This window comes from Gopherus flavomarginatus, chromosome 7 (genome assembly GCF_025201925.1).
Source record: "Gopherus flavomarginatus isolate rGopFla2 chromosome 7, rGopFla2.mat.asm, whole genome shotgun sequence".
NCBI lineage: Eukaryota > Metazoa > Chordata > Testudines > Testudinidae > Gopherus > Gopherus flavomarginatus.
Window position 1 is genome coordinate 106,193,001 of NC_066623.1, and position 13,619 is coordinate 106,206,619.

Below are 13,619 nucleotides of genomic sequence, written 5' to 3' on the forward strand. Positions count from 1 at the left end.
ATTACTACTGAGTTTTCATAGTCACTATCACCATCCTGGTTGGGTAGTCGGTAATATATACCTACTGTGCACTAGCTCTGTCTCTGTGTGTGTGTGTATATACACTCACACACACAAAATAAAGGTTTAACAGATACAAGCCTTCATGAATTGTGTGTGACTGAGGCTAAGCCTTCACAACCCGCCGTATCGGCAGGTAGCAATCGATTTCTCGGGGATCGATATATCGCACTCCTGTCGACTCTGGAACTCCACCGGAGCGAGCGGCGGTAGCGGAGTCGGCAGGGAGAGCCGCAGACGTCGATCCTGCGCCGTGAGGACGGTAGGTAATTCGATCTAAGATACTTCGACTTCAGCTACGTTATTCACGTAGCTGAAGTTGCATATCTTAGATCGATCCCCTCCCCTAGTGTAGACCAGCCCTGAGTTGAGATACCTTGCATCTAATTTTCAACAGTCCTAAGGACCTCACAACCTCTGAAATTCAGATACAGTAGTAGTCAATTTTTGAACTACATTCTCTCAGTGTCTTTGTCCAGTTTTCCTTCTCAAACATTTTCCTCCATGTCTGTTAATGTCCATATCTTTCCTTCCTTTATTGCTTCTTCCAGTCTGCATTTTCTTACTCCACTTCCATCTGTGCCCCTTTCTTGAGTATCCCTCTAAACCGAAACTCAAGTAAATAAATAAACTTATATGTTTAGATATAACCATTTGTAGGTTATATATTTATGTACACACATAAAGGCAGTAGAATAATAAAGTCATGATTGTAACAAACCTGAGTAATTGCATGACCTAATTATTTATTTATCATTTGTGGCAGCTCTGGGATTAACCAGGTTGGAGCCCACTGTGATAAACATTGTACAAGCTTATACAAAAGGCTTGGCTTCAAAGAGCTTACAATCTAAGAAAGAAGACATAATAGGTGAAAAACAAAAAAGCAGGTCAAGGTGGGAGAGATTATTTTAACCCACACGCTTCCTATCACTGTTTGCTCTTTTGCTGCGTCATGAATACAATTAGGTCCCGATCCTGCAAAAGAGATTTCCTCTTTCAGATTCCCCCCAAAATAATTAGGGCTCCACATAGGCACCAGACAATGGCAGTTCCCTTCATAGGACCTTAGATTTTAAGCTATTCAAAGCAGAGACTGTATCTGTAATATCTGTCTGTTAAGCACTTTTCAGACTTTAGGCATTGTATTAAAAAAAAAAAAAAAGGACTAATCTCCTCGTCTATTTCCCAGTCTCACTCCCTTTTTCCCATATTCATTTCTCCAACATTCACGTATTTTCTTGTCCATTTTCCAGAGCATGCAAAGTTCTGTGCCTCAAACACACCTGGTAAGATCCCAATCAAAACATTACAGGTAACACAGATTGAAATTGTCAACACAGCGTGCCTACCACACTTCCAAGTGATGAGAGAAGCCAATTCTTCAAGCCACTTCAACTACAATCTTCAGTCTGGGATCCTAGTTGATCATTAAGGCATCAGATGAGGAGCATTACATTAACCATGCACACTACTTTCGGTAATAGGATTTACAACATTTAATCACACACACACACACAGTATCCAGAAGGGTCCAGGTCTGACACTCATATATCTTACACTTCACTCAAGCAACTGAGTATTTAGGACCTCTACTTAATACAAGTTTTGTTAGCTACAAAAAAGATCTTCTTTACATGTTTACTTAAAAGGCAAGAGGATGTACAAATGCATCTATAGAGAAGTGACGCTGACCAGCAGAGATGAAAATACAGCTAAGGAAACACAAAGGAGTATCAAGAAAAAAAATTCAGTGAACAAGAGACATTTAATTCATACCAGTTTCTTGTACATCAATCTAAAAAGCAGTTTCTATTCCTTGTGCTTTAATATAGATCCCCCCCAAAAAAAGGAAGGGGGAGGATTATACCAATTGAGGAAGAAAACTGCAAATATATTTTACAGATGACAAATTAATTGAAGACTTTCCAATCTAGGAAAGTATGATACATAAAAAAGTATGTTATTCAAATATCAACTATAGTCATGTATTATTAATTACAAATACATGTGTATATTGATGTTCAATACTAAGTGACACCTTACATTTAAAAACAGTTAAAGCATCAAAAAAGCACAGTATAATGTGTAAAGCAAACTGACTTTTCATTCACCTTTCACCACTTTTACAAAACCCCCTGCACTAATATAAGAATTTCAGAATTACAATTTGACATTTAGTGCATTTCAATAAGTGCTATTTAAAGTGACCTGCAAATACTGTAGCTTAACAGATGTGCAGTAAGTGTATTTTTATTTGCTGAGTGCACCAAATACCAAAGGAGCATCCAATATACACTAAATATGAATTAAACTCTCTCCCATCCACAGTGTAATTCTGTGATACAAGAGCAACTACTGTGCCCTGCTGGATTATCAAGATGGCCTAAAAGTGAAAGCAGTGGCAATTTATTATGTGGCAGGGTTTGGAAAGACTGAGGGTTTGTCTTCACTACTGGGTAAGTCAACCTAAGTTACACTACTCGAGCTACGCGAATAACATTGCTGCAGTCAATGTAGCTAGATCAACTTACCCCGGGGTCTCCATTGCGCTGCATCCACGGGAGACACTCTCCAGTCGACTTCCCTTACTCTTCTCAGAGAGCTGGATTACCAGGGTTGACTGGAGAGCGCTCTGCCGTCGATTTAGCGGGTCTTCACTAGACCCACTAAATCGATCCCTGCTGCATCAATTGCAGCAGCATGCATCTCCCCGTTGTGAAGACCAGCCCTGATACAAACTATGATATAGTACCTATTTTTGTTGTATTAGGGAACAGCATTTTTGTTCTCATGTGCTGAAACTGTGTATAAATTAGATACCAAAACCAAATAAAGATTAATATGTGAAGAGTAAAGCTGTCATTCACTTGATCACAGTACAGATGAATGTCCATTTAGCTGCAGTAATGCATATGTTGTTGTGTGATAAAATAGGCATTTAAAAAATAAATCATTGCACTATAACAACTAGTTCCTAGAATGCTTTTAAAATTGCACCAGTTTTTAAAAGTTAAATTGTTTCATGTGATTTTTTTTTCTTCTCCTGAAAAATCTCAGTTTTTATAGTTGTGACATCAAATCAATGAATTAAAAGTGGGTTTATGTACTGGATTACAGTGTGTTTAATAGTACTATACATCAAATATTGTACATTTTATGAAAAAAATACTTCAAAGGCACACTCAGGTACTTTAGACAACATTTAGATTGTTTAAAAAATGATTTCACAAACTATTAATAGAAATGTAATGATTTTTTAAAAATCAGATTAGATTAGATTCGATTCGATTAAAACAACACTGCCATTTCGAGTCTTGACAAAAAAAACCCTACCAATTCAGCAGAACTGGGGTTAGAACTAGTGGGAGTCGTAGCATAGGTAAGGCTCCAGCAACCAAACCCATTTTTACCACCATTTGATTAGAACTAAGATGGTGGTTTACAGGTCGAGCCACCAGAGCCTTGTCTATATCAGGGCTCCCACTTGTTCCACCATTGGTCCAGCTGAATGAGTGGGAATTTCTTTGTCAATTCTCCAGTGTAGGCAAGACTTTACATCGTCATCTATCCAAAAGCCACTAAAAATTAGAAACACTAGTTAATTTAGTAGGTGACTAGTGGGAGGGACACAAAGGGGACACCAGCTAAAGGGGGGCATGTGACCTCCCCACATTACCCCCCTCCACGACTCATCCCCACCCCCATGTGACCCCTTCATGTGACTCCTCCCCGCCATGCTCCCTGTCCCTGCTCTACCCCCAGCCTGGGGGCCCTGCACTCTCCCCATCCCACGTTACCTGGCTGAGTGGGGGCTCTGCTCCAGTCCCCCAGAGCATCTTCCAGGCACAGCCTCCAGCCACGCTGCCTGCCTGGGATGCTGCCCGGTGTGGCACGCAGCAGCTGCTCTCTCCCAGGCAGCCTCTGGCCACACTGCCTGCCTAGGCTGTCCCAGGCAAGTAGCGTGTCCAGAGGCTGCCTGGGAGAATGCAGCCACTGCGAGCTGCACTAGGCAGCATGGCCGGAAGAGGAGAGGCTCTGGCCCCGCTTCTTCCCTTCCAGCGCTGGCCCTGACCCTGACCCTTTATCTCCCCAGCTGCCAGCCTTGCACCCCCCCGGCATTTTGGGGAGGGTTATGTGACCCTTCGCCTCCCCACCATGGGTCGCCATCATATGAGACCAACACCTGTGACAGTCCCAAAGAGGATAAGGTTAATATTATCCCTATTTAACTGATAGTGGCTGTCACAGATATTGCAACCATACAGCATTTTTGGGGACCATACAGTATTAATTTTGGGAATGTTCTATCTATCATTGTGGAGTAGGAATTTGTATTCAATTCTATGGGAGGAGAGTTACCACAACTGCTCCTGGAACTAAAAACAATTGGGGGTGATCACTACAGTTTCTGAGATTGTAAATAACTCCAGAGTAGTACTAGCCCTAGGGTGGTTTGCATTTCTGAGCCAAACAGATACAGAGGCCCAAGGAAACAAAGGACTTTTGGTATAAAAGGCTAAGTTTAACTAGATTCAGAGGTCTTCCTTCTGATCCAACAAACAGACATGAGCTTTTGACTAAGAAAGGGACCCAACTCTGGACAAAAGTTTTGAAGGGCATTGGCCTGCCAGATTCCCTATGTGGAAAATGGGTGGTTTATGGTATATTTGCTGTGTATGTACATTTGCAGTGTGTGTACATTTTCTCTGTATGTTCTTCATCCCTGAATACATACAGTTTGCTTACAAAGACTGTCTGGTCATTTGTAAAAACTGTGCCCTTGTTCTTGGAGAGAAATAAAGGAGCAGGGGGCTGGATGTTCGTAAGATATGCTTGGGTAGAGTCACAGTAAGAAGCAGGAGATTGCAGCCAAAAATCTCTGGTCAGAAGGGACTGGGAATAGGACAAGGGTCTCTACCCAGAGAGAGGTGAAGGCTAGAGACCTGAGAGCATTCCTTGAGCAGGCCAAAAAGGTGGGACCAGAGGTGCAAATAACCTGAAACTGACAGGCAAATGTAAGGCACTCAAAAGTTAAGTGACTTGCCCATGGCAAGAAAAAGTCTGGGAAAGCTGGAATAGAAGACCCCAGCACTGTATCTTCCTTAAACATTCCTCTGTAATATTTGCAACCCTGCTAATGGAACAATGAGCACATGAGAACTAGAAAAGTGAAACAAAAGTGAGAGAGACTGGTTTAAATTGCTGAGTAAAATGTAAAAAGTAAACAATAGCAAACAAAATTAGCCGATTAAAGTTTTTACTTTTTAGAATCTGAAATATTAGTAACAAGGCTAAGGAAAAATATTTTTGTGAACTATTTTTAACCTGACAGTGCTATTAAGTCTTAATTTAAATTTTTGTTTATTGACACCTCCGAGCCATCTAGCCATCAGATTGGCCAACTGATTTTGTCTAATATATTTCTTGATAAACATATAAATTTATATATTTCACCTTATATTTGCAATCACTGTGTATACCCACATTCTGGATTCATAACTACATCTGAATTAGCTTTTATCCTACTGACCCCAAATCAATCGTTTAGCTCACACAGTACTTAAAGCAGTTAGATGAACATGTGTATTGAGTTCAAAGCAGTTTTGACACAACAAAACTAAGTCTGCAAAATGGAAAGCCTCTCTGATAGCTACATTCATGGACAGAATTGCTATTATGAGATCTGAAAAGCTCTTTGATCTGCCTCTTAAAAGAGTTGGTAATGTTCAGTGTAAGTATATCATACTACGTGTAGAAAAAATAAATAAATCATCACCAGACCTCCAATGATAATCTTGCTATGAATTCTGTAACATAAACTAATTTTTTATTACTCACTAAAAGAAACATTTAAAATTTAGAGCAGATAAATATAAATAACGTACTTTGAAATAACATTTGCAAAATGAGCAATGGTTTCATTTCACGTTTCCATTAAATGTTTCAGGTAAGTCATACAGAAACACTTTCATTATTCTACATTAACTCAAAACATTGAAACATAAAGTGGTGATACTTCTTGAATGCCATGTTAAGACCAGGATAACAAGAAACATTAATAATGCTGCAAAATTTCATTGGTGCAGTAAGTGCACTACTTTTAATAAAAACTCACAAACATCACTGGCACAAATTTGACCTAACAAAGTTATCTGATGGGAAATTACCTCTGGTTCCACATATCCTGGGATGTCGGAGGGATGGGTGTTCCCATCTGCCACTTCATTAAAAAAACAATAATCATTGTAGTTAGCCTATACATTAAATGCTCTGCCCTTTTGTGCAGACCCAGAGCTGTGCTAACATCTTTTAGGATACTGGAGCATTAACAAGTAAATAAACAAGACCAATTAGAAAGACAGATATCAGTATTTGCTAAGGGGTTGCCTACACTAGCACTCATCAGCAAAACTTTTGTCCTTCAGGGGTGTTAAAAAAACACATACCCTCGACGAGAAAAGTTTTTGTGACGAAAAGCACCAGTATGAACAGTGCTTTGTCAGCAGGAGTGCTCTCCTGCCAACAAAATTGCTGCCACTCGTGGGGGTGGAAGTTTTTTGTCGGCAGAATTGCTCTCTTTTGCTACACTGCGTGCCTTGTAGCGGCACAGCCCTGTCACTAAAAGCCTCGTAATGTAGCCATAGCCTAACTAAAGGCAAAAATCAGTAGACAACATTTATTCAAGCTTCACTAAGGCAGAGGGTTTCCCTAATATACAGAGGGAGTCATAACATTTTCCAGGTCTCTGATCATACACCCATCACAAATCAGGAGCCCCAGGAGCAGTAGGGAAATGATCACAGGACAGTCATATCTCCAAATTGAAAGCAGCAGTACAGAAGTACTTTCACACAACTATAATTGGTGGGAAAACTGATTAGTGCTTTATCTACATCAGGTTTTTCCCATTGTTGCAAATATCAGTTGAGCTCTGCCGGTGGTAACGAACAGGAGAGCAGTAGTGCAGACAAGGTGCTGGTGGCATTTTACACATACAGACGTGTCTTAAACAGGGTTAGGGAGTAGTGGTTAAAACAATAGATCCCTGGAGCCCAATTACAGTAGAGCTTCCACATTTGCTGATACGGTGGAGCTGAACCAATAGTAGAAATGCTATGAAGTTTTTGGCCATAGAACCCTAGTCACAGATCACCATCTGCTGATTGTGAAATAATAGTCAATTTCACTCTAGAATGATTCCCCTTGAAAAACACACTGAATAGAAGCACAGCACCACACCTCTAAAAGGTACTAAAAGGAGAAGTCACACAAAACCAGAGAAATAAAAAGGAATAACAATGGTATGCAATACAAATCTTGGTAGAAAAATATGAGCCATCCTAGTTTAGACGACAGGAATTCTGCTGCACCCCTAAATATTTCCTAGAACAGCTAACAGTTTCATGACAATAATCCCAACCTTTCTTAGAACTTTGTGGGAAAGCATTACAGCATAAATTTTAAAAATACATACATTAAAACTATTCTAAACATACCTGACCACATTTGATTTATCTGGAAGTCCATCTGAAAAGTTACTGCAAACAGTCTTAAGGTTCTTTTAAAATTCCAGATTCGTAATTTAAAAATAATTTATAATTCCAGATTTCATAGGAAAGCATACAACCCCACCTAACCAATAGGGAGAATAATATATGTTAAATATTTTTAAATGTCTAGTTCCAACCTGAAAAGAATATATAATACATTGGAACTATTCATTAGTGGTATTCTTATGTATACAATTCAGTAATAAGATCTACTAAATGTTATTTAAGAACAAAGAGAAAAATCAAAGAAACTGATGCAAAGAAAAAGTCCAACATTCAACATCCATTCAACAAAGTCTGCCTGTGGAACTTATTGCCATGTGATGATGTGCATGCCAAAAGAATTAGACAAGATCATGGAGGATAGGTCCATCGATGGCTATTAGCCAAGATGGTCAAGGATGCAACCTCATGCACCAGGTGTCCCTAAACCTCCAACAGCCAGAAGCTGGGAGAGCAGATGGATGAATCTCCGTAAATAACCACTTTGAATTCAATTTATAATTAGAAATACCAATAATTAAGGTAAATTAAAGAGCATGAATAAAGTAAGAAAAAAATAGAGCAGAGTAACAAGGATCCCATAAAAGGTTGCTCGGCTGTCTTTTAAAACTCCTGTAAACATATAATACTGCAGTATGAAAAGCTAATATTTCTACAAAATACAGGATTAAAGATTAAAACTCTACACAAAAAAATGGCTGTTTTCCAGAGCTCCAAAATATAACTAGTTTTCAGCCACTTGTACATCAATTGCACATTTATTATCAATACAAAATTATCTCTAAATTTTTTATATTGTAGCAGAAAATACAGCTTCTCAGAATGTCCTTTAACCAACATGAAAGGAAAATTGAGCATGTTTGTTTACATTTCTGTTAACCTCAAAGATTCTGATCTCATTAAGAATCCAAGATAGAGTCCACCTTTTAATTTCATTAAACAGTTTAATCTTAATGACATTTACAAAAATATTATTGTGGCCATTTTAATTAAGAGGTTTTGAAATAGGACAGGATTACACTAACCTCTCTAAACAGCTTTTTTATAAAATCCCTGATTCATCAGTATTTGTCTGTGGATTGAAATTATTCCATTTTATTTCCATCTGAAATCCTACCAGGAAAATTTTTACTTGGAATATGTTCAACATAGTAAAAGAAAAAGATTTATTAGGCAAATAAAGAGTTAACACCCAACTTCTTACAAAGACAAAAGTCATTTTGTGGCCAGGATTTATTAAAAATAATACATAACTAATACCTCACCTATTAACATTTTACAAGTCATTTAAGTTAATTTTACAAAGATCTTTAAATCACTATAAAAAAGCCTCAAAAATTGAAAGTGTAACAATTTATCTTCTGCTAAATACTTATATAAGGAAGAGATCTGCAACAATAGAAACTGACATCTTATTCAGGGGCCAAGCATTATAATAGTGCAACTTCCTCATTAAACCCTCCTCAGACCAAACAATCTTCCTGAAGCTGAGGCTGCTCTTTCTCTGCTTTTGGCCCCTCTGACACAGGCTACCAATTGTGCCAAATTAAAAACAATTTTATTTAATTTGTATCTTAACAGTACTGAACCCTACAACAGGGGTCGGCAACCTTTCAGAAGTGGTGTGCCGAGTCTTCATTTATTCATTCTAATTTAAGGTTTCGCGTGCCAGTAATATATTTTAACATTTTTAGAAGACCTCTTTCTATAAATCCATAATATATAACTATATTATTGTTGTATTTAAATAAATAAGGTTTTTTAAATGTTTAAGAAGCTTCATTTAAAATTAAATTAAAATGCAGAGCCCCCTGGACCAGTGGCCAGGACCCGGGCAGTGTGAGTGCCACTGAAAATCAGCTCGCATGCCATCTTCGACACGTGTGCCATAGGTTGCCTACCTCTACCCTACAACACAGGTTTAAAGGAGTTTAATCTGCTAATCTAAAATATGGAAATTAGAGAGCCAGGCAGGCAGTGTTTAGAGCTAGTTATGTATTAGATTTAGATGAGAGCTTGGTTTGGAGATTGAATCTGGGTCCTGGTTTGGATTGGATACCATTTCCTCTATCTTGGGCTGACATCTCATAAAATCGACACGTGAACCAAAACTTATAAATATTTACATTTTTATGTATCTATACATTTTTATACTCTTTTGATCACTGAATTATCTATCAGGCATACCTAAAGCCTAGGTCCATTCCACAAAACCAAAAACAACCTGTCACTAAAATTCAATTACTATATCTAAAAACACTTTCTAGACAATAAAAAACTTTCCCAACCATCAGAACAGCTTTTATTACAGCGTAACGTCCAACTCTCCCCTACTCACTCTAGTAGGCCCCTTCCAGTTTTGAATCCAATCTGGAATCAAAATCTTAGGGGAAGGAAGGTTCATCTAAGAATTCTACACAAGCACTATCACCACCCAAATTGGAAGGTGGTTGGATCTGAAGTTTCATATTTTGGTCCATCTCTAACAGGACCATTTTAATAAAAGTATACCTAAACAATGAAATCCCATGGAAGACTCTGATTTGTTAAAAAAAAAAAATCTGCAAAACTTTTTTTTATAAATAGGTAAACAAGATAGATAACTCTAAAACTGAAGGTCTATTAATTCCCATCTGGTACTTGTTTCCAAGCTAGTTAGTATGATAAAAACAGTCCTTCAGACACAATGTATCATCTGGATCTGTTTATGACCAAAGGATTAGTACACATCTGAAAAATCCTGAAATACTGAGGGTGCTGATTATTTATGAGAAGGTCAAGCAAGACAGTATCAAACGCTTTACTAAAGTAAAGATATACCATGTCCACCACTTCTCCCCTATCCCCCACTATGCCCCCCTATCCATGATTGTGTCCAACAATAAAAATAAAATAGGGAAATGCAACCTAGATGGAGTTACTATAAGGTGGGTGCATAACTGGTTGGAAAATCATTCCCAGAGCGCAGTTACAGGTGGTTCACAGTCATGCTGGAAGGGTATAATGAGTGGGATCCCACAGGGATCGGTTCTGGGTGCAGTTCTGCTCAATATCTTCAGCAATAATTTAGATGATGGCATACAGAGTACACTTATAAAGTTACCGGACAATACGAAGCTGAGAGGGGTTAAATATATGGAGATATACCTATCTCATAGAACTGGAAGGGACCCTAAAAGGTCATCGAGTCCAGCCCCCTGCCTTCACTAGTGGGACCAAGTACTGATTTTGCCCCAGATCCCTAAGTGGCCCCCTCAAGGATTGAACTCACAACCCTGTATTTAGCAGGCCAATGCTCAAACCACTGAGACATAAAATTCAAAATAATCTGGACAAACTGGAGAAATGGTCTGAAACAAATAGGATGAAATTCAATAAGGACTAATGCAAAGTACTCCGCTTAGGAATGAACAATCAGTTGCACGCATACAAAATGGGAAATGACTGCATAGGCAGGAGTACTGCGGAAAGGGATCTGGCGGTCACAGTGGATCACAAGCTAAATATGAGTCAACAGTGTAACGCTGTTGCAAAAAAAGCAAACATCATTCTGAGATGTATTAGCAGGAGTATTATAAGCAAGACACTAGAAGTAATTCTTCTGCTCTACTCTGCACTGATTAGGCCTCAACTGGAGTATTGTGTCCAGTTCTGGGCACCACATTTCAGGAAAGATGTGGACAAACTGGAGAAAGTCCACAGAAGAGCAACAAAAATGATTAAAGGTCTAGAAAACATGACCTATGAGGGAAGATTGAAAAAACTGGGTTTGTTTAGTCAGGAGAAGAGAAGACTGAGAGGGGACATGATGACAGTTTTCAAGTACATAAAAGGCTGTTACAAGGAAGAGGGAGAAAAATTATTCTCCTTAGCCTCTGAGGATAGGACAAGACGCAATGGGTTTAAATTACAGCAAGGGTGGCTTAGGTTGGACATTAGGAAAAACTTCCTAACTGTCAAGGTGGTTAAGCACTGGAATAAACTGCCTAGGGAGGCTGTATAATCTCCATCATTGTGGATTTTTAAGAGCAGGTTGGACAAACACCTGTCAGGGACAGTCTAGATAATACTTAGTCCTGCTTTGAGTGCAGGGGCCTGGACTAGATGATCTCTCAAGGTCTCTTCCAGTCCTATGATTCTATGGTTTAATATAACTGTAGATGTTATAAAACATACTCTTTCCTCCCTACCACCACTGCCTTTGCAAAAGTGACATGCTTCACACCACCACCATGAAATAATGAAGACATATCAAACACAGTATTAACGGCACAAGTTACAAATCCTCCCTCTTAGGATTTAGATCTAGGGTCTGAGAGGGGCACCTTAGAGGCAAACAGGGGTTTGTTTCACTCCCCTCTTCTGGGGTTACACAGAGAAAACTGAGTCGCATAAACAGAATCCCTTACTGGTGGGGCTAGTACCATATCAGATACAGAGCAAAGAGATGCAGGGATCCCAGGGCTGGGGGTTCAGAGAGGAACAATATAGTGGAAGGCACAAGCCACACTCTAGAGCAAGGGTTGGCAACTTTTCAGAAGTGGTGTGCCAAGTCTTTATTTATTCACTCTAATTTAAGGTTTTGCGTGCCAGTAATACATTTTAACAATTTTAGTAGGTCTCTTTCTACAAGTCTATAATATGTAACTAAACTATTGTTGTATGTAAAGTAAATAAGGTTTTTAAAATGTTTAAGAAGCTTCATTTAAAATGAAATTAAAATGCAGAGCCACCCAGACTGGTGGCCAGGACCCACACAGTGTGAGTGTCACTGAAAATCAGCTTGCGTGCCGCCTTCGGCACGTGTGCCATAGGTTGCCTACCCCTGCTCTAGAGGGAGCCTAGCTGGACTCAGAGGGCTCTTTCCCTCCCCTCTGGGATCCGAAGTCTGGGTGCTCAGAAAGGGGGAGTGGGGCTCGAGCACCCTCAACTGTAGCCAGGAGAGGTGCCCAGGGCCGGGGGCTTGAGAACCCTTAGCTGCAGTCAGAGGACTGGGGTCCCAAGGCTGCGGGATCCCAGGGCTGGGGGCTTGAGCACCCTTAGCTGTAGCTGGGGAAGGGGGGTTCCAGGGAAGGGGGATCCCAGGGCTGGGGGCTTGAGCACCCTTAGCTGTAGCTGGGGAAGGGGAGAGGTACCCAAGACTGGGAACTCGCGCACCCTTAGCTATAGCCAGGGAAGTGGGGTCCCAGGGAAGGGGGGTTCCAGGGCGGGGGGCTCGAGCACCCTTAGCTGCAGCCGGGGGAGGGGTGGTCCCAGGGCTGGGGGCTCGCTGAGGAATCGTCCCTGACCTCTTCCTCGGTGGGGGGGGTCCTCTCCCCTCTGGCTGCCCCGGGCGGAGGGGGCTCCCGGCTCCTTTGAGTCCCCAGCCCTGGCCCCCGTTCAGAACACGCCAGGGACAGTGTCGCCCGCCGCTCCCGCGAGGTGCGGAGGCTCCCCCTGTAGCCAGCCCCCGCTGCGGGAGGCCGGCGGGGCCTGACACCGGGCAGCAGGGCCCTGGGGAGCGGGATGCCCGGGCGGGCCTTGGGGGCGGAGGGCGCGGGCCGGCTCACTCACCGCGGGAGGCAGCAGGCGCCGCCGGGTCTGCATGGCTGAGGGGATCCCCCGGGCCCCGCTCCGCTCCCCGCCGCTCCCGGACGGGCCCCGCACTAACAGCCAGCGAGCGCTGGAGAGGCCGGCGCCCGCCCTCAGTCTAAGCCAGCCCGGGCGAGTTCTCTCCGCGGCCGAGGCCGCCTCGGCGAGCAGCAGCCAGCGCCCCCTGGCCGGCCCCAGAGGCAGCGCACGGCACTGCGGCACCGCCGGCGGGCGGGGGAGCGGGGAGCCTGCCGCACTCGCGAGTCGCCACACGGGGCCGGAGCCCCCCGCCCCATCCCTCGCCCCCGAGAGGGGACCCAGCGCAGGCTCTGCCGGGAGACGGCGTGATGACTGCCCCACAGGGAGACAGCTATACCAGCACCCACATCTTCACTCACACACACCACACAACCTCCACATCCACATCTCTCA

The 13,619-nt window shown here is 41.8% G+C and overlaps 1 protein-coding gene across 1 annotated transcript in view; it reads right to left on the reverse strand.

Moving 5' to 3' along the window:
• Positions 1-13,321, reverse strand: part of ZFYVE9 (zinc finger FYVE-type containing 9) — a 98,332-nt gene extending 85,011 nt beyond the window's left edge. Inside the window, exon 1 of the mRNA XM_050961653.1 lies at positions 13,170-13,321. The gene's annotated coding sequence lies outside the window, so the exon portion shown is untranslated. The remainder of the gene's footprint in view (positions 1-13,169) is intronic.
• Between the last annotated feature and the right edge of the window lie 298 nt (positions 13,322-13,619).